This window comes from Emydura macquarii, unplaced genomic scaffold, assembly GCF_026122565.2.
Source record: "Emydura macquarii macquarii isolate MOO-44397 ecotype Brisbane River unplaced genomic scaffold, CSIRO-AGI_Emac_v2 contig_729, whole genome shotgun sequence".
In the NCBI taxonomy this organism is placed as follows: domain Eukaryota; kingdom Metazoa; phylum Chordata; order Testudines; family Chelidae; genus Emydura; species Emydura macquarii.
The window spans coordinates 332,845-357,033 of record NW_027130866.1 but is presented as its reverse complement, the minus strand read 5'-3'; positions in this window follow the sequence as shown (position 1 = coordinate 357,033).

Below are 24,189 nucleotides of genomic sequence, written 5' to 3'. Positions count from 1 at the left end.
AAGGAACACCAAGCTCTGACGAAACCCCATAAAAGCACACATGGCTGGAGCAGTGCTTTCGAGAGCACGGCCAGCAGATTAAAGCTGGTCACCTTCTGATTCAATGCTTGGCAGCAGTAGCCCAACATCAGGCTAACCCCTTGAGTGCTGAGGCAAGCCAGACTCAGGCACAGCTGCAGGAGACAGGCTGATCCAGGGAGGGAGGGTGGTTCCAGGCTGCATCCCAGTCTTCACTGCCAGGCAGCTGTGAGCCAAACAACTTTGAGACTGGAACAAAGAGGAGGGACCCCAAGGCAGACTGGGACTTCGGCCTCATCTGTGCTCCAGAGAGAGCCCCCCGTGCCACTGCCACATGCTCATCTGACACAGCTCCGCATGGGCCAGTGTTCCTGGCAAAACCATGTCTTAGCTGTGCTGGTCTGTCCGTGCTTCCTGCCACGCTGCCTCACTATACGTGTGGCAATGCATTTTGGGAAAGACAGGGAAGCTCACCCATCTTGCCCCAGCTGCTATGTGAATTACCATAGGGAAAGTTCTTTAGCACAGGGTGAAACACTGAAAGGGAAAACCCCCTTTGGAAATATTTCCTCAGGCCTAGATTTGTGTAGTTCAGTTTCCAACATAAATGGCAACAGTGATCTGCCCTCTTACCTAACCGTCAACCCTTACTGCACCTTCTTGCCTTGATATCATTGCCTAAAACTCTGAGTGAGATGGGCTAAAACTAGAGCCAGGCAGATAATTTGTAGCCAACATTATGTGATGAATTTTGCTTCTTTTTCCTGCCATCCCAATTTTCTCAGATTAGTTTGTGTGGATGATTCTTGAGCCGTAGCTGGTTTGCCCACAGTTCGTTCCAAGGGTTTAAAACTCAGGCGGCTTTGCCTGGACACAAAGCTCACATGGCACGGTTCTGTGGGTTGGCACCATGAGAGTGTAGCGCTGAGAATCGGGTTTGCAGAGCAAATTCTGGCAATCAGGACTCACTGGGAACATTCTGCAGTGCTCACTTTGACTCGGCTGTTATGGTGAATGTTCCCGGTGGCAAACTCCCACTCGCTAGACTTTGTGCTGTTTGGATGCAGCGATTATGCTTTTCCCTAGATGTCCCAAACCACTCTGCAAAGAGTGTGTGTGGTGAGAGATCAGTATGTGTAATCTGGAGGTGAATCTCCTCGTTATACAATAGGCTAATTAACTGGGTGTCTCGCTGCAGAATCATGATGAGCTATTGGTCCAGGAATGTTACAACCAAAGGGAAGCAAATATCCTGTATGAGTGGCAGTGAATTCTGATAAAGAGCTCCACTCCATTCTCCTGCTGGCTCCAGCTTAACGCTTTTAAACCTAATTCTCCTCTGCATTAATCTGAAAGATCCATTCAGACAAAAGCTGAACATCTGAGTCTATTTGCCAAGTGTGCAGCTGGGTCAATTTGCAAAGACAAAGGAAAGCTCCTCTGTCAACAGCTCTTAGAGCTCAGGTAGTGTTAGCGAATAGAGGGCAAGAAGTCAAAGTACTTTCACAAACTATCAAACCGCACTTAAATCCTATCCAGAAGAAGAGGCCGGGGAAGCAGGAGGGATAAAGAGAAGCTCAGAGAAATGCAGGATCTGTAAGCCCACCAATTAGTGCTATTAAAAAAGATAATTAGATCTGCTCCATGGTAACTGATGGAGAAGGCAAGGAGGAGGCAAAATGCATTTTCCATTTAGTTTTATTTTAATGACACTAAGAAGTGTCAGGAGATGCCAAATATGCATTATTGAAAATATTAGCAGCACTCACCGAGTATGTGAGTTCATGGCAGTTCAAATGGGAAGTAGGGAAGGCAGCACTTTATTACACTGGAGACTGTGTTTTTCTGCTCTCTATCATCAGCCAAATGATATGCTACAAGCAAAATAAATTGGAAAGGGTCAGATCAGAATGGAGAAATTCCTCCTGCTTACCACCACCCTTCCCCAGCTCCAAAAAACCTGCTGGTTTCAGAAATTATTAACTAAATGGGACGGGCCTGTAGAATTCAATAGAAACTTACAAGCTTTGCCTGCTGAAATTAAATTAGTTAGTCTTTAAGGTGCTACAGGACTCTTGTTGTTTTTGCTGTATACAGACTAACACGTCTACCCCTCTGGAACTCTTTTACAAGCTTTCTAGGTGCATCCTGTGGAATTGCATAGAGAATTATGTTCTCTGTGAAGGATTCTGTAGGATGAGCCAATCCAGCCTGTAGACAGGATACAATTCTACAGGTTTTCCCATGAGAGATCCAAGAGGGAGCAGGAGGCGTTTCCTTCGAGCCATCATTGTCTAAGGGAACAAGCACAGGAGTAGGAAACCAGAGCTTCTTAATCCTCTTCCCACCTCTTTCACTTATGGACCCTGCAAACACTGTACATTTTATAACTGTTATGCAGTTAGGGACCGACTCGGGCTCAGTCAAGTCAAAGGGAGCTTTGCCATTCATTTCAGTGGAATCTGGGTCGGGCCCCAAGGACTCACATTTTCTCTATAAAGTAGGTAAATATAATGAAGGATTATGACATGATAGATGCCAGGAGCAATCCCAGAACCTTTACCATTTCAATAAGAATCGGCAAGATAATGGTGATTAACGTGTAAATCACAGAATACAGACTGGCATCTCCCATTACCCACAGCTTCTCACCCAGATATGTATGTCAGTGATTTCAACAGCCACAATACTGCCAGTGAGGCACTAGCAGAATGGTTTTGAAACGAAGGCACATACTTTCTTTTCGATGTGAAAGCCAGAGGCACCTTCTATTCTCCCTGTTGGAGCAGAGACTGCAACCCAGATCACTGCTTCCTCACCAAACACCCGTTCGGAACCCCGCAGAATGCCTCCAGAACTATTCTTGGCAATTTTCCACACAGCCAGCATCGACCATGGGTAATCCACATTGGGACTGAGCTCCCGGTAGTCAGATCACCGCCCAAACTGTGATAGAACTTTCAAAAGGCAAACTGTCCGGGATTCACTGCGACAATCGAGGTTACCTATTGACATGATTCCATCAAAACCCCAAAATTTCGATTGTCTCGTCCAAACAGTCATAAGTGAAAACATCACCTGTGACTATCGAAAAGGATACACCACATGCTGGAACTGGAACCAGGAAGGAATACCAAATATCCGGTGACCCCAACACGGCAACATCCCTACTAAAGTCACTGAGTTTAGGGTGCTCTCACAGATGAATCATAGAATCAAAGTTTATTAAGAACAAAGTGCTCAGAGAACTCTGGTAAATAGTCAGCTCACTATATACCTCCACCCCGCATCCCTGTCCTTCACTGTCGAGGAGATAAACACGGCCCTCTCACTCAGGAAAGCCACAGAACCTGTGGCATCTTTGCAGAATTTCTTAAAAGCTTTGGTGCCAATGGATGGAAATGACTGGTAGCTCTGTTCCCTAATATCCATTCCTCAGGGTGCATCCGAAGGATCTGGCTCTGGTCCTTGCTATTGCCAAGCCTGGGAAGCCAACGGGTAAATTCCTCATCAGATTGGCTCATGTCATTCCTCTGCACGTCGTAGAAGCCCATGGAGCGAATGTTGCTGGCAAGGATCATGCCGCTTGTTGGAGGAATGTTACTGAGTGTTTCCAGCCAGGCTGCATCTGCACTGACCAAGTATCAACCTTAACGACACACTGAGGCAGGGTGCCAGGGAAAGCTCAAGACTGGGGCGGCTTTCATCAACTTACCTGCTGCCTATGGCACCGGACACAGGAACGGCCTCCTGAAAGCCAGCAATATTATCCCGTCCAATGCAATGATCACGTTCTTCCGGGAAGTGCTGACCGATTTTAGATTTCACATTTTTCTTGGGGACCAGATCAGCAGGCCACATGCTCCCAACGATGGCCTCCCCCCAGAGATCAGTCTGAGAACTCTACCCTAACGACCTTCCTCGAACATCTGATGGAAATTGGTCTATGCAGATGACATGACTTTGACTACAAGGCACAGGGCTGATCTATTAGAGAACAAATCCTAACCAAGGATATTAAAACCACAGAAGAATGGTGGCTAACACCAAAGCCCACTACAACTGTGGTGTCAGCCTTCCATCTAAAGAATCGAAAGGCGAGGGCTGAAATGCACGTGGACTTCTGTGGCCAGAAGATAAGACATGATCCCATCCTAAAATATCTTGGTTTGACATTAGACTGAGGCCTCACATACCACCCGCACCTGAAATATACCCACCATAAAATAAGGTGCGTGTAAATCTCATCCAGAAACTGACAGGAATGACCTGCGGAGCTGATGCAAGACCTCACTGGCCCTTTTCTCTTCCACAGCAGCATGCTGCTGCGTGTCTGGACACACAGCTCCTAGATATCCCTTGTCGCCTCTCAGCACGTCCATGCAGATCATTTACTGCAGGCACAGTAAAATCAATGCCACCAATGTGGCTTCCCATGCTGGTGCACATCCATGCACCCCGCATCCACCATGACATGAAATTCCTTCAGGAGTTCCATTGTATTCAATGGAGCAAGGACCTTCCAGTACATGAAGACCTAAATAACGTACCGAGATTCTGTCTCAAATCTAAAAAACCTTTCTGGCTTGGAGTGCGAGAGCCTGCGTGCTCCAGGTTCTCTCCCAGAAATCAACGGTGAGCAAGATGGAAGGATGCCAACATCCTGAACAAACACTTCATTATGGACCCAACCACATGACCCAGCGGTTTTCACTCCCACAGAAAACATGGTCCACTTTGATCCACATCCGCACATCACATGGCAGATGCGCCTGCATCTCCATAAAGGGGGCCTGAGACAGTCCTATTTGTGACTGCAGAAAGGGACTTCATATTATGGAACACCTCATCGATCAATGTCCCAAACAATCAGAACCCAATGGTACCTCGGCCATGCACTCCACATCACCTGAAGCAAGTCACTGGACTGCCAACCCAGACTTGGACATCTAACACTGCAGTTTCTAATCCATCACAAGAGGAAGGAAAGGACTATCTTCAGTTTCTACATGAGGAAGCTGCATCTCAGACAAGCTAGGACCAGGGTTTTCAAAAGTGACCAGTGATTTAGGGTGCCTCGATTATGGAGTGTCAAGCTGAGCTACCAGGTAACTGATGAATCCAGAGTTGGGGAAATGTTGGCCTGGGTGACTTGTCCAATACCACATAGTAAAGAAGTGGCAGAATCAGAATTAGAACCAAGATTTTCTGACTCCTGATTTGGTTTCGATACAGAATTATATCCCTATTATGAGAGTCTATATGCTGGTTTAAGAGTTCCATAGAAAGGATCTCATTCTCTGTTAAATTCTAGAGGTGTGGAGAGTCATTATTATAGAACCCTATTTGTTTCATACTTTTAAAATTCTATGGGCCTTTTCCACAAGGGAATTTACAATATCTTGCTAAGGTGATTATTAAGTTTCCTGCATGTTTTAACAGTGCTACCAACATTTGAAATTAGCATAAAAACTGAACATCCAAATCTAGTTTGTATGGACATTCTCAGCCTTCAAAACTTTAGACTAAAAAAAAAATTAAAGGAAAATTTGAATGTGTATGTGTGAAAACATTTAAACTCTCATTATTTCTAAACTTCTGAATCAATTTCTTTGTAACTTGGCTTATGACTTAGCTACCAAGAGATCTCCAAAACAAACTGTTTGAGCAAAATCTATGCTATGAGCAAAACAGACTACATTCAAGCATTGTAAAGTTATGCATGAGCAAAATTCCTGCCAGGAACAAATGGGTATGGGGTTGAGGGGTTTTTTTTAGTATGTTTGAGTTTTTTTAAAAAACAAAACAAAACCCAGAGAACTCAGAAATAGCTAAAAAGATTTTGCTGAAATTGTACAAAAAATTGCCTCTAGGCAAAGACAAGAAAACATCAGATTTCAATGAAATTTGGATATTCTGTGTTAGATAAGCATTCACAAATTTGAAATAACAAGCACTGCAATTCTAGCTACTGGGCATATCCATTAAAGACGTACAATTCAAATCTATACTAAAGTTGGACAGAAAGAGCAAAGATTTGGGGAAGGTGATATGTGCATAAGGGAAAACAAGTGACAGTAACTTTTTAAAAAATTCATTAAATTTGATTCAAAATAAAATTCTGCCTAGCCACTTTCTTCTTTCTAATACATACCGTCAAACACAGGTATACAAACATAGGAAGTTCTTACCAGATGTCGTATTTTTCTTATAAAGTTAATCATATTTATTTTTATAAATGTCTATCAATATAGCACCTGTAACACTAATATATACAATCATACCTTACAAATGTATTTTATACATAATGTACATTTTTATTTAAGATAATAAATTACATATATAAATCTTATTAATCATTTAAACAGCCCCTTATAATACTGCTGGAAAGATTTTCCAACTCAAACACCTTTTAAACTGCAATGACATCATGTCTGTCGGGACATTATCATATAATGAAGATTGTGAGATTATTTCCCCCTATAAAGTCACTGCAATAAAGTTTGTCGTTATAGTCATTAAATTCAAGTTTTCTCCTCTTACCTTCTCTCCCTATTCTGAAGCCATCCATCATCAGGGTGAAAAAACACATCTTTGCCATGGTGAAAGAGTTTGGGTCCAATCATGAAGTCTCCATCCTGGCAAAATGCCCATCATCAATTCAGCTGAAGTTATGTATGAGTCCTTTCTAAGTAATCTTCTCAGGGCCTTGACCTCACCTAAGCTGTGAGAACTAGCAGGGAGAGCAGGAGAAGATGAGGCTCCAAGTTGCATCTCGGATCTTGAACCTGAAAAATAAAAATAAAATGGTTTCTTCTTATGGAAGTGAGCATCCTACCATGTACTGGCCCTCACTGATAATCTCAATTCATGCAATACCCCCCATCACACCTTCAATGTAGAAATGTAGAGAAAGCTTCATTCTCTCAGAGCGATAGATTCAATAGACGTTCTGCCTGAATGAGAACTGCGGGGCTTGGTCAGGATTGGGCACCCTACAAAGAGATGTTGTCTATGAGCCCTTGTTAAAGTGGACAGGGATGCCACAGGTTGGACAGTGGCCTACAGAAGCAAAGAAAGACAAAATAAATAAATAAATAAATAAATCTCAAGGCATTCAGAAAGCACCCGTCTCATTCTGAGAGTGCAGAGCATAGCTTCTCCAGATAGCTGTGGCCTGTGCTGCTGGGAGATTCTAGGTCCCCTGGCACTGCATGCACTGCATTCTGCATCAGTATTCCCCTCTCCTCCAAACAGCTGCCATGGGCTGGCCCTGCCTGTTCCACCTCCTAGCATGGCTCAGCAAATAACTTCTGAAAATTGGAAGTGTGTCATGAATGAACACACAGATGCTGTCTGTGCATCTGTATCTTTCTGAACAAGCCTGAATTGCAATCAGAAGGATTTCCTCCGTCTGCGCATCAGGCCAGATTCTGCCCTCCATTGCACCATTTTAGAAGCAGAATACCCCCACTGACTCCAAGGGGGTCGGTCCAGCATCATACTAGGGAAACTGAGAGCAGAATTTCAAGCAATGTAAGCTTTCCCATCACCGCAGGAGGAGCTGAGCCAGTTCCCATGGCAGTAGTTTAAGCTCCAGGTGACAAAGGCCGAGGCACTATGGTAATAAAAATAATCAGCAACAACAACAACAACAAGAGCCAAGGGGCAGCCAAGTGTCTAGTATGTTCCCCCAGGTGACGGCACAGCTGAGGAGCAAATGGCAGGTGTCCTTCTACCAAGGGAGGCTGAATTAATCGCAGTTGCTCTCCCGACCTACAAGCATCATCAACCTCAGCCTTGTCTGGGCTGAGCCTCAGCCAGCTAGCCCCCACCCAAGCCCCAGACTAATTCAGGCACTGGCTAAATTGCTCAACTGGAACTGCTGGTTTGTAGAGCTTGGAGTCTTCAGCAGGCTCATCATGGCATACACAGAAGAGAGAGGAGACAGGAAAGATCCTTACAACACTGAGAGTCCTCAGGCTGGACATTCCCTCTGGGATCTCTCCACTGAGAGGAGCAAAGCCACCCCAAGGTGAGTCCACCCCGCTAGGGACAGCAAATTGCCACCAGAACTGCACAGTCTGTGGAGCCTGAGAAAGGTGACAGCGATAACAATCATTCTGAGAACCTGGCCTTCATCCATCATTGGAAGGACTGGAAAAACCTATGCACCTAGCACAGTTTTTGCTCCATCAGGCCTGAAATACAGGTCTGGCATCGGTATCTGTGCTTCAAGAATTTAGCTCATTTATGACTGTGTTTTTCACATGCCTGTTTGATGTCCGAGGTAGCCTGGTTGATACTATAGTGATTGGGGCAGTATAAGAACCAGAATACAATAAAATTGGTGTCTTTGGTGTCAAAATAATGCAAGATTCTGATCTTCTCTTCTGTTCTATTCTGTTCTCTGTGGGTTCTCATGCAGCACTCATTACGGTGGTATCTGAGCAGCTTCCAGCCATGCATTAAGCATTGTGACTACTCATCTGTCACGTGTGGCTTGTTCTCTCATCCTCTCCTCAACAAGTGTGTGCAGGGCAATGTTCTGGTTTGGAATTGTATGTATATGTATGTGCGTGGTGCTAAACGTTTATTTAGAACAGGCCAGGTCAAAAAATGTGGTTTGCAAAGGGAGCTGAAAGTGGGGAGATTTGGGAAGGTCCTTAGTTCTTGGGGGAGTCCATCCGCGGTCAGGGACCAGCTCCTGAGGAAGCTCTGTCACCTGCACAGATGAGCTTTACCTTTATTGTAGACAGTTCCGCAGGGCCAGGTGAGTGGCGTTGTCAGCCGGGGTCTCCATCCCTGGCGTAGTAGAAAGCGAGAGCCTAAGACATGAGGCCTAGTATAACAGGCCAGGACTGAGGTGTGAGCTAAAGCATTGGTCAAGCCCTGCTGTTGGAAATCAAAGTTAGCAGAAGTCAGGCTGTGAACGCTGGCAGACTCACAGTAATTGCCAAGAACAGAGCTGGTATTACACACACATTCCAAAGAAGCACTAGGTACAGAGCACTCACGCAAGCACATTCCAGAAAGGTACCAGAACATCCCAATACCCCAAAGATAACGAGGGCTCACTGACCCCTCCGAATGACAATATGATGGATAGAGATGTTTTGGCTGAACCATCTGGTACAAGGTAAAAGGTGGTATCTTACCACGTCAGAGGGTGGCAACTACACGTCAGAGGGGGAATACACAACTTGTTTGTATCAGTGTATAAAAAAGGGTCTAAAAAAAGAGTGTCTTTGTCCAGCCGAGGCAGAAAGGGAAAGTCCCGCCGTTTATTGAGTTGGTCCATTGTAACAAGCATACATGTGTTAGTGGTCCTGCAATAACTGAGGACACATCATCATCTGCCAGGGTGGGGTGGAGACTCCTAGCCCCACCCTAGAAATGGTGGAAAGTGTTTTTATGGATGTGAGATCTCAATGCCAGTGAAGAATTCAGGAGCATTCCTAAACTATTGACCAATTATAGGTGAGAGTCCTCCACCAAAGGGGACTGCACCATGGCTATAAATACTTCAAAGTACACTTCCCTTTGCGACCAGCATCGCCACTCTCCCACTTGGTTCAGCTTCAGCCAACTGTTCTTCATCCATGAGCTGATTTCGTCTGAAAACCAAGCCTTCTTGATGGTGGAAACACCATTCAACTACTTAATCTCATGTCATCTGAGAGTACATAAATGGCTCTGTTAGTCAGAAATACCCATTGGAAAACAAACAAATATAAATACTAAATCATAGACCTGTAGGACCGGAAGGGATCTCAGTAGATCATCTAGTCCAGTCCCCTGCACTCAAGGCAGGATTAAATAGTAACTAGACCATTCCTGACAGGTGTCTGTCTAACGTGTTCTTAAAAACCTCCCATGATGCATATTCCACAGCCTCCCTCAGCAATTTTTTCCAGTGCTTAACTACCCTGACAGTTAGGAAGCTTTTCCTAATGTCTAACCTAACTCCCCTTGTTTCAGTTTAAACTCATTACTTCTTGTCCTATCCCTCAGAGGTTAAGAAGAACAATTTTTCTCCCTGCTCTTTATAACAACTTTTTATGTACTTGAAAACTGTTATCCTGTCCCCCCCTCAGTCTTCTCTTCTCCAGACTAAACAAACCCAGGTTTTTCAATCTTTCCTCATAGGTCATGTTTTCTAGATCTTTAATCATTTTTGTTGCTCTCCTCTAGACTTTCTCCTATTTGCCCACATCTTTCCTGAAATGTGGCATCCAGAACTGGACACAATACTCCAGCTGAGGCCTGATCAGCGCAGAGCAGAGCTGAAGAATGACTTCTTGTGTCTTGCATACAACACTTCTGCAAGTATATCCCAGAATGATGTTTGCTTTTTTTGCAACAGTGTGACACCATTGACTCATACTTAACTTGTGAACCACTATGACCCCACGTCCCTTCCCACAGTACTCCTTCCCCATTGTGTGTGTGCGCAACTGACTGTTCCTTCCTAAGTGCAGTCCTTTGTATTTTTCCATATTGAATTTCATCCAATTTCCTTCAGACCATTTCTCCAGTTTGTCCAGATCATTTTGAAGTTTAATCCTGTCCTCCAAAGCACTTGAAACCCTCCCGGCTTGGTATCATCCGCAAACTTTAGAAGTGTACACTCTGTGCCATTATCTAAATCAGGGGTTCTCAACCTTTTTCTTTCTGAGCCCCCCAACATGCTATAAAAACTCCATGGTCCACCTGTGCCACAACAACTGTTTTTCAGCTGCCCCACGGCGGCATTCGGGCTTTGGTTTTCTGCCCGGGGCCCCAACCAGTCTAACGCTGGCCGGCCAGCCCTGCTTGGTGGACCCCTGAAACCTGCTAGCGGCTCACCAGGGTGCCGCGGGCCCCTGGTTGAGAACTATTGAGCTAGATATAAAACCGAGCTCACACCACACATGCACCTGAACCCTGGAACTTGGGAGAAGGTTAAATCTGGGTCCAAGTTCTGCAGCGGATCCTTGTCCCAGCCACAGGCTGATCTCAGCCCTAAGATCGGAACAGCCCCCAATTTGCCCAGGATTTGGGGCTCAGAACTAGACATGGTGGCCCCCAGGTTCCTGCATAAGCTGCACGTGCAGCCCCGTTTCCGAGCTGGCCAAGGTCGGTACCTGTGTGACACGTCCCTCCCAGAGTGCCTTGCTGTGCCATTCCTCCCAGGTAGAACGGCTACCGTTGCTGAAAAGTGAACTTCAGAAGCTTGCTGGACTTCTCCTTAGTTTGGATGGAGGGAGGGGGATGGGAATGTAATTTCTTTGAATTTTTGACTTCACAATTGTCCTTCCAAATTAACACACAAAAAGCCTGTGGCAGGGCCCTGGCATAGTCCAGCTGCAGGGTCTCTTAATAGCTTTGTTTCTCAAAGATCCACTCACCAATCTGAAGCCAATTACCAGAGACACAAACGCACCTGCCTGCATCTAATTATAAACCCTCTAAGGCCCACTCAGAGATTAGGACCCCACAGGGGCACCGCTCTCCTCCCCACAGGCCAATTCAAGGGTGGGATTAATCCCAGCAGGCTCTGTTTGGGCACATTATCACCTCTTGTTTAGTCACACAGAATTCCTGGGTTTCTTCTTACCCAGATTTTCTTACCCTCACTAAAACCTATGCACTTTCCAACCCAAAGAGAAAAGAACACATACTTACACATACTTACCGCAAACCGAACAATTAAGCTATTAAGCTAACTTGGTTGATGAGTTCAGTTTTCTCCATAATACATTTCTAACGATTTCATCCAATAAATTCAAAGTGCCAGCAATCTGGGAAGAATGCTTGTCACTATATTTTAAAGACCAGAGTGATTTATGTTTCTGGAGAGGACACAGACAGCTGTGGGTGATTTATTAGTATCAGTCGCTATATCTCCCATCTCTTTAATTATTTGCTCTACAGGAAGCCTCACAGATGCTCTGAAGGGAAGAATGGTGGGTGGTTATCAAGTCTGGAGACTTACTGTTTGACTTGGAATGATTTTTCCGTCCCATCATAACTGATATGGCAAGCCCAGAGGTGCCGGGGCTCAGCCGTGGCCAGACCTGGTGCAAATTAAGCCCTGCTGCCCACAAGGTTTGGAAAAGCTCTGAAGAAACTTCCAAAGTTTCGATATCTGAACTGAACTCAAATTCCATATGTCCTGAGGCTCATCCATCCCTCTAGTAAATTGAATGCAAACTCCTGACAATGCACCTCTGTTACTGCTGCCAACCTCTGGATTCCTTGAAATCGGGAGGGGGTGAAATCAAACTGTGAAACAAGAGAAAGGAAACCAGAAGCAGTTGGAGGGTCAAGAATGTATTTGAAAATTCTAGATTGCTTGAGAAACCAGCAATAGAAGCGGAACTGTTAGAGCCAGGCGCGGCTACAATACTGCCGCCTGACCATGCAAAGGCCACTGTTCCATACAACTGTTCTTCCTCTCTTCCCTGCACCATCAGCACCGTAGTAAGAAATTGGGGGGCCCACTGCGAGAGGTCTCGGGGGACCCTTTTCCATGAATAATATTCCATTACCAATTTAATCAAAGAATGCAAATGACGACATATAGAAATCCACAACTAGCCTTTGGCTGCATTTGAAACTAAACAAATACATAAATAAATTGCCTGTTGCATTTTACTCTTGTCGGTGGCGAACTACTGAAAAAGGTATAATGAGTTTTTCTTATCTTGATTATGCTGAGTAATGGAGTTCTCTGTTGATGAATTCTTCTATCATGTCTTTGAAGTCCAGTGTCTTGCAAATGTCACTTTCTATGGACAATGAAGGCAGTCCTACCAAATGTTCTTGAGACTTGCTAGGCGTCAAATAAGTTTTATTAACTTAACCTTTGAGCAACTTCTTTCTGCAGGCACCACAGAGATTGGAGTTGTGAGAAGCACTTGTAGAGCAATACATGTTTGTGTACACCCTGGACAAACTGCTCCTGAAAATAAATTGAAGTGTTTCAAGAGCATCCATAGTCTTCAACAAAACACCAGAAAGACTCTGGAGTTCGTGTAGATGGTCATACCCATCTACATCCACAATACTGCCATCAGCACCCATCAGAGCTGATTCCAGGTTACTGAACAAGTTTTCCAATTCACTCGCTGGAAAAAAGTTTGCAGTGTTTTTCACATCACAGAGGAATCCCAACATGTTCATGTGCTCTCCCAATAATTCAGAACATTCTCCCAGCTTCATGAAAGCAATGTCTATAGCGCTATTGATGAAGTCAAATTTAAATTTCTTTTCTATATCTCCAATGATTTGATCCTCTGCTTTGTAGTGGAACAATTTCTTCCTTCTGTGGACTCATATTTCAGAGAGTTCCGCAAGCCCCGACATGTCTTTTATTATCTTTAGCAATTACCAACACCCCTTCAAATCTATTTTCATGATAATTCTGTATTTCTGTCTGAGTAGCTTCAATTAATTTGCTGACATCATCAAGACCAAGAACTGAGCTCTGCAATTTTTGCTTACAATATTAATTTTAGACATTAAGTTGTGCCAAACCACAAATGAGATGATGAACCGAAATGAGGAGAGATCATCTGCCAATGACCCAGCTTCTGCATACATCCCATTGTCCGTTGTTGTTTCTCTCACTTTCAACACAGCTGATTGCACACTCTTGTGTCTGAACCCGCTGAGCTCTGACTTTTTCAATTTTACTCTCCCATCATGTCTGAGGGAGGCTTTACTGTTAATTTCATACATGATTTCAAAACTACCCATCTCCTTGTTGAAGCAGCAAATACAGTGTACATTGGTTGAAGAACACCAGCAAAAGTTTTGAGGAATCTGCTGTGTCACTCAACACTAGATGTAAGGAATGCCATCTGCAAGGAACAAAAAATGCCTTTTTATTCTTTTGAATTAAGCAAGCTTGCAGACCTTGATGCTGTCCTCTCATGTTAGCTCCATTATCATAGCCCTGTCTCTGGCTATTATCAAATACTATACCATGTCTGGATAGCTCCTGAAGTATCTCATCTGGCAGAGCCTGTCTGCTAATTTTCTGCATATTCAGAAACGATAGGAAATACTCTTCAATGTTGACTTCTGTCTCTTGGATCTTAACATACCTCAAAATGACGGACGTTTGTGTCTCATGATCAAGATCAGATGTGCAATCCAAAATAATGGAGTAATACTTCTTCTTTTTGTTGTTAATAACTCTACCTATTACCTTTTGAGATAACTTCAAAATGACATAATTTTGTATTGTAGGGCTTAAATACTGGTGTCTTTCTTCTTTAGTGAAGAACTGACTTAACATGTTCCTTCATCACAGACTCAAATTTAGCCAAGAACTCAGCCTGGCCTAAGAAGTTTAAATTTCCACACTCTAAGTGTTTCCATGGACCCAGGAAATGGTAAGTTCCCGTTCAGCTAAGTGAAGAATAGTGGCCACAATTCGTTCAAACACACCTCACAAGCATTGTCTCTGAATTTTGAGTAATGATTGTGAAGTCTGGTCAAATGCAGATTCAGATCTCAGACACAGTTTCAATTCATTCCACTTCACCATATTTCTGCTGCGAACATATCTTTTCTCATGAGGTTTGAGAGTTTTGTGGATATATTGCCATTCCCAAAACCCACCATCAATGAGACTATGCCTACCAACACCAAATTATTTGCAACAAAAACAAAGCCCTGCATCCACTTTTCCAGAATATGTGAGCCTATGTAGTTGTACAGTTTCTCCATTTTTCAATTTTCGTACATAATTTTCTTCTGTAAACCTTTCTCTGTTGCGGCTTGGAAAACTTTTACCTTTAACTTGCAATGGTCCATGTTTCCCTATGATTATTCTTGTTTTGTCCTCTATGAATTTGGGCCATGCTGAAGGATCACTGACATTAAAAAATGATACCGGAATTAGTGGAATGTCTTCTGCGTTTTGGACACTCTCTTCCACTTGCTGTGAGAGAGCAGTGTAACTGTTAGCCAAGGTTTCTTGCTCCTGATTTTCTTCATATACCCCTAAGCATTTTTCTTGATCAGTTTCTGGGACAGGTTCTACATTTGAAGAGATGCCAGGAGTCAAAAATCTCTCAAGTGCACCTTTATGTCTCTTAATCGCTTCCTCTTTTTTTCCTTCCTTTTTGCCGCACCTGCCATGAATTTTCTAAAACCTCCTGACAGCTTGTGGAACAGGGCCTAGCTGTGCAAATGTGTAGAGCTAGAAGGCAAAAATGGGAGTGAGGTGATACATGGAGGTAGAGAGGACAAGTGCCTGTCGATAGTGTGGGGGGGAGGCAGAGTGAGGGCAGCTGGCTTCAGCATTGTTACTGAGCATGCTCAATCTGTGAGCATGCTCAGTATGCTCAGTCTGTGAGCATGCTCAGTACACGCCAAACTGCAAATCGGAGGGGGGTGGGGCACGTGACCATCCGCTTCGCCTGTGCATGGAGGAACACATCCAGCACTCTCTCCCGCACATGCTCCCTCTCGCTTACCCTTTCTCCTCATCATAATACAATCACAAGAGGACATGCAACTAAATCGAAGGGCAACTTTTTAGGCTCCGCCGGAGCCAAGGGCTGCGAGGCCCTCGCCTTCCCTGAGCGAGTGCTCTTGGCTGGGGCCTCGGCGGACTGCAGTCTCTGCCCTAAACACTAAAACCCCGTGGTGGGTTTGTTAGTCTTTGCACTCAGAGAGCAGCACATGCACCGGGCACCTACGCGTAAACAGCAGCAGCAGATGTCCCAGGTGCCTACAGCTGTGGAGCAGAAAGGTGAACGCTCACCTGGAACAGGGAAAGCAGCACCTCTAAGGAACAGAACGTGGGACGCTGGGCGGGAGGGTTCCCAACCAGCCATGGCTAGGGAGTGTGCCATCTCTGGAAGGAACACTGTGTGTGTGTTCAAGGAGTCCAACTCCTTGAGCCTGATGATCCAGCCAGCTCTCTATCCACCTTATAGTCCATTCACCCAACCCACGCTTCTTTAACTTGCTGATAAGAATACTGTGGGAGACCGTATCGAAAGCTTTGCTAAAGTCAAGGTATATCACGTCCATCGCTTTCCCCACATCCACAGAGCCAGTCATCTCATCATAGAAGGCAGTCAGGTTGGTCAGGCATGACTTGCCCTTGGTGAATCCATGCTGACTGTTCCTGATCACCTTCCTCTCCTCCAAGTGCCTCAAAATGGATTCCTTGAAGACCTGCTCCATGATTTTTCTGGGACTGAGGTGAGGCTGACCAGTCTGTAGTTCCCCAGATCCTCTTCCTTCCCTTTTTTGAAGATGGGTACTATATTTGCCTTTTTCCAATCATCAGGGACCTCCCCCAATTGCCACGAGCTTTCAAAGATAATGGCCAATGGCTCTGCAATCACATCAGCCAAATCCCTCAGCAACCTCGGATGCATTGCATCTGGCCCCATGGACTTGTGCATGTCCAGCCTTTCTAAATAGTCCTGAACCTGTTCCTTCAGCACTGAGGGCTGCTCCCTTCTCCCCATTCTGTGCTGCCCAGTGCAGTAATCTGGGAGCTGACCTTGTCTGTGAAGACAGAGGCAGAAAAAGCCTTGAGTACTTCAGCTCCACATTTCACATCTGTCACTAGGATGTCTCTCCACTTCTCTTCATTATCACCTGCCTGGTCAGCGGCACAAGGCGAAGGCTTCATCCAGGCCACAGAACAATACCCAGGAGACATTTTTGACCAACGGCCCGATCCTGAAAATTGGTGCATGGCATTGGCTCCCATTTGTTGTCGCTGGGGTCTGAAGGAATACAGCTCCCTGCAAGTCTAGGACCTCGTGCTCAGTCCCTTGGGAAATGTCCCACCCAGGCTGCATGTGCGCTTAGCCTGATATGAGTGCTTCCACATGCGCGTTAAAGGGAGGGTTTATTGTCAAAAGGCATTGTTCAGTGCCTGCGAGCTGCATGCATGTGCTGCTTCATCAGACACAGTGCTGCCCCCAGCGTCTCACGCCGCCATGGTTCAAGTGCTCGAGCTAGGATAAATACAATCTCTATTCTAACAAATTACTTCAAACCAGTTTTTGGTTCCTTAAATCTCCCCTCTTCTCAAATAAAATTTCTCATCTTGATTTTTCTACAGTCAACGGAGAAGCTGTCAGCAGCGTTATTGCTGTCAGCAGCATTGGGGATCACCTTTTGACAACCGAGACCTAGTCATGCAAACAGCGAAGAATTTTTGTTTCTTAACAAAATGACATTAAAGAGAATTTCCCCCTCCCCCAGGACGAAAGCATGATGCTACCTCAAAAGTTTATGAAAACGAAAACATTTTGGTTTTCTAGTTCAAAATAACTTTTCATTTAGAAATTTAAGCAAATTATAGTAAATTAAAAAAAAAAAAAAAGAAAACTGAAAACTGGTCAATATCAAAACACAGCATTCTGAAAGGATTTAAATGGAACATTTAAACTGACATGAACCTTCCCCTCTGCCCCAGTTCACAAAACTTTTCAAAATTTTGACCTGCAGTCCCGATCCAGGAGGGAAAAATTTCTGACATCTCAAAAATTTTCACAGGATGGGAAAACCATTTGCCGCTCAGCTCCAAATCTGACATTTTCTTCTTTAGCATGGATCACTAAACTAGATTGCTGTGGTTCTAATATACAGCTGGGAAAGCAGCTCTGACCTGTACTGAATAACAACATTGTACATTCAAGCCTTTTCTGCAAATAATATTCCCACCCATAGTACACCTGCTGACAAGACTCCTGCCTGGACACAGCTTTTAGCCAGGGTTTCAGTTAGATTGGCTGTCAGCAGGAATGATGGCAGAAAAGGGTGTGTCCACTGGAGTCTTGTCTACACTAGGTCTCATACCAGTGCTAAGAGCTGAACAGGAACAGCCATTAGCCCTGGTGGGGAATTTTATTTGTCTGATTTATAAAATGTTTCCATGCTGTATTTTCATCCACAGACGCAAAACTCTTTACAAAACAATCAACACAGGAATGACTGCACCCAACGCTAGTTTGAAGGTTGAAAGGAGCCCACACCAAACATCCCGGAGCTTTTGGGGAGGGTCAGATAAGGATCCACATTTTGCAGCTCCTGCTGAAATGCAGCCTCTCTTTAATAGTGCCTAGCAGCACTAGGCAACAGTTTGGGAGGATAACTGTGGAGGACTATGTTTGAGCCTCAGTTAGCTCCCCTGAGCTGGATCTTGGCTGGAGGTCCCATCTGAAAGGCAGAGTATCCCTTCACAGTATTGCAGCCATCAACACCACCATCTTTAGCAGCCTGGATTTCCTTTGGGAGTCACCCCTTCACACGCTCCCTAAACCCAACTCTGCTTAGCTGGCGAGAACTGACCGGAACAGAGACTGAAGTACCATTTTCTTCAAGGCCAGACTGCATGGCAATGTGATAGCAAGAGACCTTGTCAGGTGCAAGGTATTACCCAGCATCAATGCTTGAACCTTTACTGCTTTCGTCCCTATAGTTCTGAAGAATACTAAAGTTATCAAACAATATTTAAGCAACCACCTCCCTCCACCAACAGTGCTTTGGAGTCAGTGCCAGGCAAGTCCTGCAAGAGTGCTATCCTTATGGCGTATGATCAAGCTATATTTAATGAGAACAACAACAACAACAGCAGCGAGAAAGATCCTACTGCATGAGGCTGTATCCTCTTGGAAAGCAGTATCAGGACTTGATAAATGCAGCCGATTGTCTGAATAATTTGCAGCTACAATCAAAGCGAGATTAGTTACTATTTTATCTGTAGGGACCTAAGCTTGTATTCCTTGTGCATCCAAAATGCCCTGCAGTTCTAGGCCCAATATGTTCTCTCATAGAGCAAAGCACCCTAGAAGCACATCACAGTGAACAGTAAACACAATATAGAGTCATTAGTCAGCAATCTTCCCGCATGCTTCGTGGTCCTCTCACAGCCATGAGAGGTGTGCTATACTGCTTCCTGTCTAGTCAGCCACATCCTTGAACCACATTTGCCATGAGCGCCTTCTACCCCGGCTCCAATTCCTGCAAAACTTGCTTTGGCAATCTTCCTCCGCGCATCCTACCCACATGTCCGGCAAACTCCGGCTTTCTTCCTCTAATTGTCTTGACGATATCAGGTCTCTCTTTCGTTATGCTGTCAATTTGGGGGAATACCTCCTCGTTATTTCTGTGCAAAGCAGAGCTAACATCACCTGCAGCATTTCAACTGGAAGGCAACAAGCTGCTTAATATCCTGTTTCCTTAATGTCTGTGTCTCATATGCGTATAGCAAGATGCCAAAAACAAGAAACTGAAGCAATTCCGAGTAATACCTTCCTTTTATGGATGTAGGACAAGTCATTGATTAAACATGGCTAACCCTCCTTAACCTTTACAAAGGGTGTTGTCAGCTCAAGGTAGGGCTAAAGTTCAGGTTTTGTAAAATTAAACTTTTATGAAAACTTCTCTCAATAGAAAGTCTCCCCCTCCCCCGATTTTGGTGGGAATTTAAACATTCCCCGCAGTGTTTGCAACCCATTCATCGCAGCATTGTGTGAGAGACATTGACTAGTTGCATGAGGTAAAAGTAAATAATCAGTATTTACTGGTGAAAATAAATGAGGCTTTAAAAAATATTTCCAATTTTTAATCATTTAAGGTGTTGTTAATCGCACCAGCAAGGACATTCACTTTCTGTGATGAGATATGTAACCTGGCAGTGTCTCTTTAATCTTCATGCAGACTTAATGATGTATTTGTGATCCACTAATGTAGCTGCAAGATACTTTTTGGAAGGGCTGGGGGAAGGGCTGGTATTAATGCGTTTTGATGAGACATAAAAGCAGAGGGACTGAATTAATTGTTTGAGTAATAATTAAAATAATCTTATTTTCTAAGACTGACGATTGTCCCCATGTAGCAAAAAAGGAAGAATCTCTGGGCGCCGGGTGTAGGACCCCCTTCGCTCCCCTGGAACACGGGGCACTCTGCAGCAGGCTCAGGCCCTTTGTGCACGCGGGGAAAGCACTCAGATGCTGTGGTGACAAGAGCAGTGTAAAAACTTGAACAGACTCGATTACACCACTGGGCCAGAGCCCCAGCTGATGTCAACGAGCATCGTCCCATTGACTCCAGCGGCGCTGCGCTTACCTACCCCAGCTGAGACACTGAGCCTCTGCAGAATGACCACAAGCGCAGGAATTAAATCTAGGTGATGCTCCCTGAAGCTCTTTCATTGGGTCTTGCAGACAAAACTCCCCAGTCCGGGCAGCTGCAACTCTGCCCAGCATGTTACTTCTTAGCTCAAATTATTATTAGAAGCCCCGCCCCCCACCGCCCAAAAAATCTTGACTTGCTTGTTTACATGGAAAAAAGGATTTGGGGGGAGCTCTCATCTTTGCATGGACTCACTTCCCAGCATGTCAGACAAAAGCAGGAGTAAAGGCCAAAGGACAAAACAAGCCCAAAACGCCTGAGATAAAGTCAAAGGCACTACCTGACGTGGCCCTCAAGGCTGTTTGCTGACTTTTCTTAATGGGATACAATAAAGATCCAGGCAAATATACCCTCCTGCAGGGCCACAGCACAGGCATATCTCAGCACGGAGAAATCAGTGGAGATGTGAGCGAAAGCTGCTTTCTTGAACTCGGAGTGTGGGGAAAACCATTAGGGTGAGCCCTGTGTAGGGCAGGGCTACAGCACCAAGCGCAGCGGCATGGCAGAAATACAATAATGACCATAGCGATACTGGGTTGTCTTCTTCACTCCACACCGTGCAGGCTCAGCTTCACCATGCAAAGGAACAACCAGACCCTGCAGCTCTGCTCTGCAAAGGCATGATCAGCCAAGAGACGCAGCACTGCAACCTTCCACCAGTGTGATCCTATCAGAATCAGCAGAGGGAGGAGAATCAGGCCAGGATCGTTTCAGTTAACCACAGTCTCCTGCATCAGTTCTATTCTCCTTTGCTTGCTGTTTATTACTCAGGGGCAAATCCAGCCCCCTTCCCTGTGGCTGTGCAGAGCTATTCTGAACTCACAGCACTGCATGGAGCCACCATCTATGCCAGCCCCCTGCTTGGCAAAATAGGGGACAGGATCCAGAGCAGAGAATCCGTCCCTGCACCTACCAGATGTGGGCCGAGATACCCAGCCTGTTTTGTAACCTCCTGTACCTGGGAGGGGATTCCTCCCTCTTTCTCCCCAGTGTCAGGACCAGCTGCTGGGGCTGCATTTGTCCCAGGTTAGTACTGGGAGTGGGGAGGGCAGTGCCCTCCAGAGGAAATTGTGAATAAACCCCTGCTAAACCATTCTTTACCGCAGGGCTCAGACAAGGCTCCCCGCGGTCCCGCCTGGCTCTCTCTCCTGTGAGCCGGGGATAATGATACCTGGCAGCCCAAACCCAGTTTTGTTGAAAGTTTCACAGATCAAAACTTCACCAGCAAGAAGAAAAAAATCTGGTTCTGCCTGATCCAAAGCAACTCCTGTAAGCGCAATGGGGAGTCACTCACGCTCTCTGCCTCTCTAAAGTAGAAGACCCACCTCAGGGGCAGGGTGAACTTCAACTAATGTAACTCACAGGCTGTGTCCTGCATTCCTCTCTAGTGCCTGGTGCAGACAGAAGATGATAGCATCCTACCACTGACCGTTAGCAGAGTTACCCCCTCGACTCATGGCCTGTGCTCTTGGGACTGCCAGTCCAGGGATCTCTCCCTGCTGGTGCCGCACAGTGGAAGCGGTTGTTACAGTAATTAACAGTAATTACAGTAATTAGGGGTAAATGAGATCCCGGGTGTACAGGGGCACTGAGCATCACAGAACTGGTACTGTTCCACAGAGCGGGTGTGCAAGGGTGGGCAGGGAGCGACACTGTGCTGACACTGAGACCGATTCTGGGGGTTGGACGGCGCCCATGGAGCCATGCCCCTGCGAGGGGCAGGGTACAGCACACCACGGGGTGAGGGGCAGTCGGAGCCCTGAGGCTACAGTAGTGGCCATGGAGCGACTCCCCCGCTGCTCTGCGGCCTGTCCGGGCATGCCACAGCTGGCGTGGCCTGGGGTGCAGCGCTTGCCCCTACATCACCGGAAATTGGTGTCAGCACCTCAGGCCGAGGCGCGTCGGAGAGGAAAGTTTTGCCCGCCCCGTTCAGCCTCATCCCCCCCACAGGTGCAGGAGCGCCAGGGCGGCGTGAGGAGTTGGCTGCGGCGGCAGAGAGCAAAGGTCATCCTCCATCTCGAAAGGTGGGGCTCTGGCCTGCAGGGCAGAGCACAGGAAGGGGCTGACTGCAGCTGACGTCCAGCTCTCCTTGGGTTTAAATAAAGATAATCTAGCTGTTAAATACAATCTCTCTGCCCTCCCCTGCCTTCCCTGCTGTTTCCCCTCCCTTTCCCTCTCACCTAGGGTAACTGCGCTGTGCGTGCCCCGGCTTTTACGCCATCACTGAAATGCTAAAATTGGCCAAATCCAGCAACATATATGGAAACGTTCAATTTAGCTGAACCAATGTCGGTGTTTTCAGTTACCCACCTCTGCTGCGGGCAGTTGGGCTCCTTACAAATGCTTTCCTATAGATAGCGCAACACGTCTCTGGATGAAACATAAAACTGGCAAACGGATGAGCCTTCTTCACAACTCTGACTTCATCTGCAGCTCTTAAAGGGAAAAGCTGCTCCTTGCAGACTGTTTTCGGGCAATCAAAAGGCTGACAATGGTTTATTTTGGAAGTATCTTGAAAAGGACAAGCTTTTACCATTCCCTACGTTGGCTTTACTGCAGTGTGCTGTGTGTAATGGTCCAGAGAAAATCAATTGGACACTGCACTTCAGAGATAAGGGTTAAGATTTTACTCCGAGTAACCTGGTGACCCCAATCAATCTCTGTCCCCCAAACCTTCTGAAGATTTGATTCTCCAGTCAGCAATTAAGTCCCAATGTCCAAGAACTGCAACAGATGTTCCAATCAAAACACCTTTATTAACTATTTATTTTCTGATGCATATCAAGGAACCATTAGCCAAGATATTTAAGAGGGAACAATAGGTTACTGCTTAACTAACAAATCATTCCATTGAGCCATAAAGGTATTTCTTTGAGGGACTCTTTTAAGTCGATAAAAACAGATAAGTTATGAAGGTTCCCAAACTTTCCTTCGGAGTGATTTATGCTCCTTTTTACAATGCTTACAGACGGCGTGCACCTGCCCCATGTAAAGAACAGTACCTGCAAACACCTCAGGAGATGTTAAACCACAACCCGAAGTGCAGCAGTGTGTGGAGAGAACAATAAGGCAGAGGCACAAACTGAGACAAAGGAACAAGCCCCCTCCTTGGCGGAAGCACGTTAGAGTCTCTTTGAGCAACTGGCATCACAATCACTCAAACCCCACTTGCATCTCGTCTTTGTGAAAGTACAGTTAAGTTATTTTTAGAAAATCTTGAAATTTGTTCTGGAAGGTTACAAAGAAGTAAAATGTCCCTGAACAAAACTTCATTCAGGGCCTGAACTTTTGGGGCTGGAGCCCACACCCAGTTAGAAAATGCATATTACTTACCAAGGGGCCTTCTTTATACAGCCATCCTCACCCACGGGACAAATTCCACCTGCACTTGAGGATATGCAGCATCCACTGAAGTCAATGAGAACCACCGGCACTGAATTTGGGTTGTTATCTGGTCCAAAATACACATGAAAGAATGAATAATTCTCCAATCGTACTTTTATAGCTAATCCATCAGATTCAAAATCGGTCTCCCATTCTGCAAATACCACACATCAGAGAAACTGTACGCAAGGAGTTACTCACATGCGTAAGTGTTTGTAGAACTGTGGCCTTAGCTATTTGCCAGATATGTCTGTTTTATTTACCTTTACACATTAGAAACAACAGAGAACCTATAAAGTATGCAACTACGGTATTATTTTAAATCAAAAACGACTGGCTGGAATGATCAAACCCCACATAGCCAGATTTGTCCACGGGACAAAGATTAGGGGGAATTTATCAAGACGCTCAATGTCCTAACTCTGCTGTCTGGGAGCCAGGGGGAGGATTATCACTGACTGCAATAGCAGCAGACTTAGACCAATGCTGTGCGCTTTGAAAACCTTACCCTTAGTGCACATTATTTACACATTTCTTTAAAAGACATCGATCCATGGGCTTTGGGCCCAAACCGACTGCCATGGAAGTCAATGTCAGAACTCCCATTGACTTCAATGGATTAAG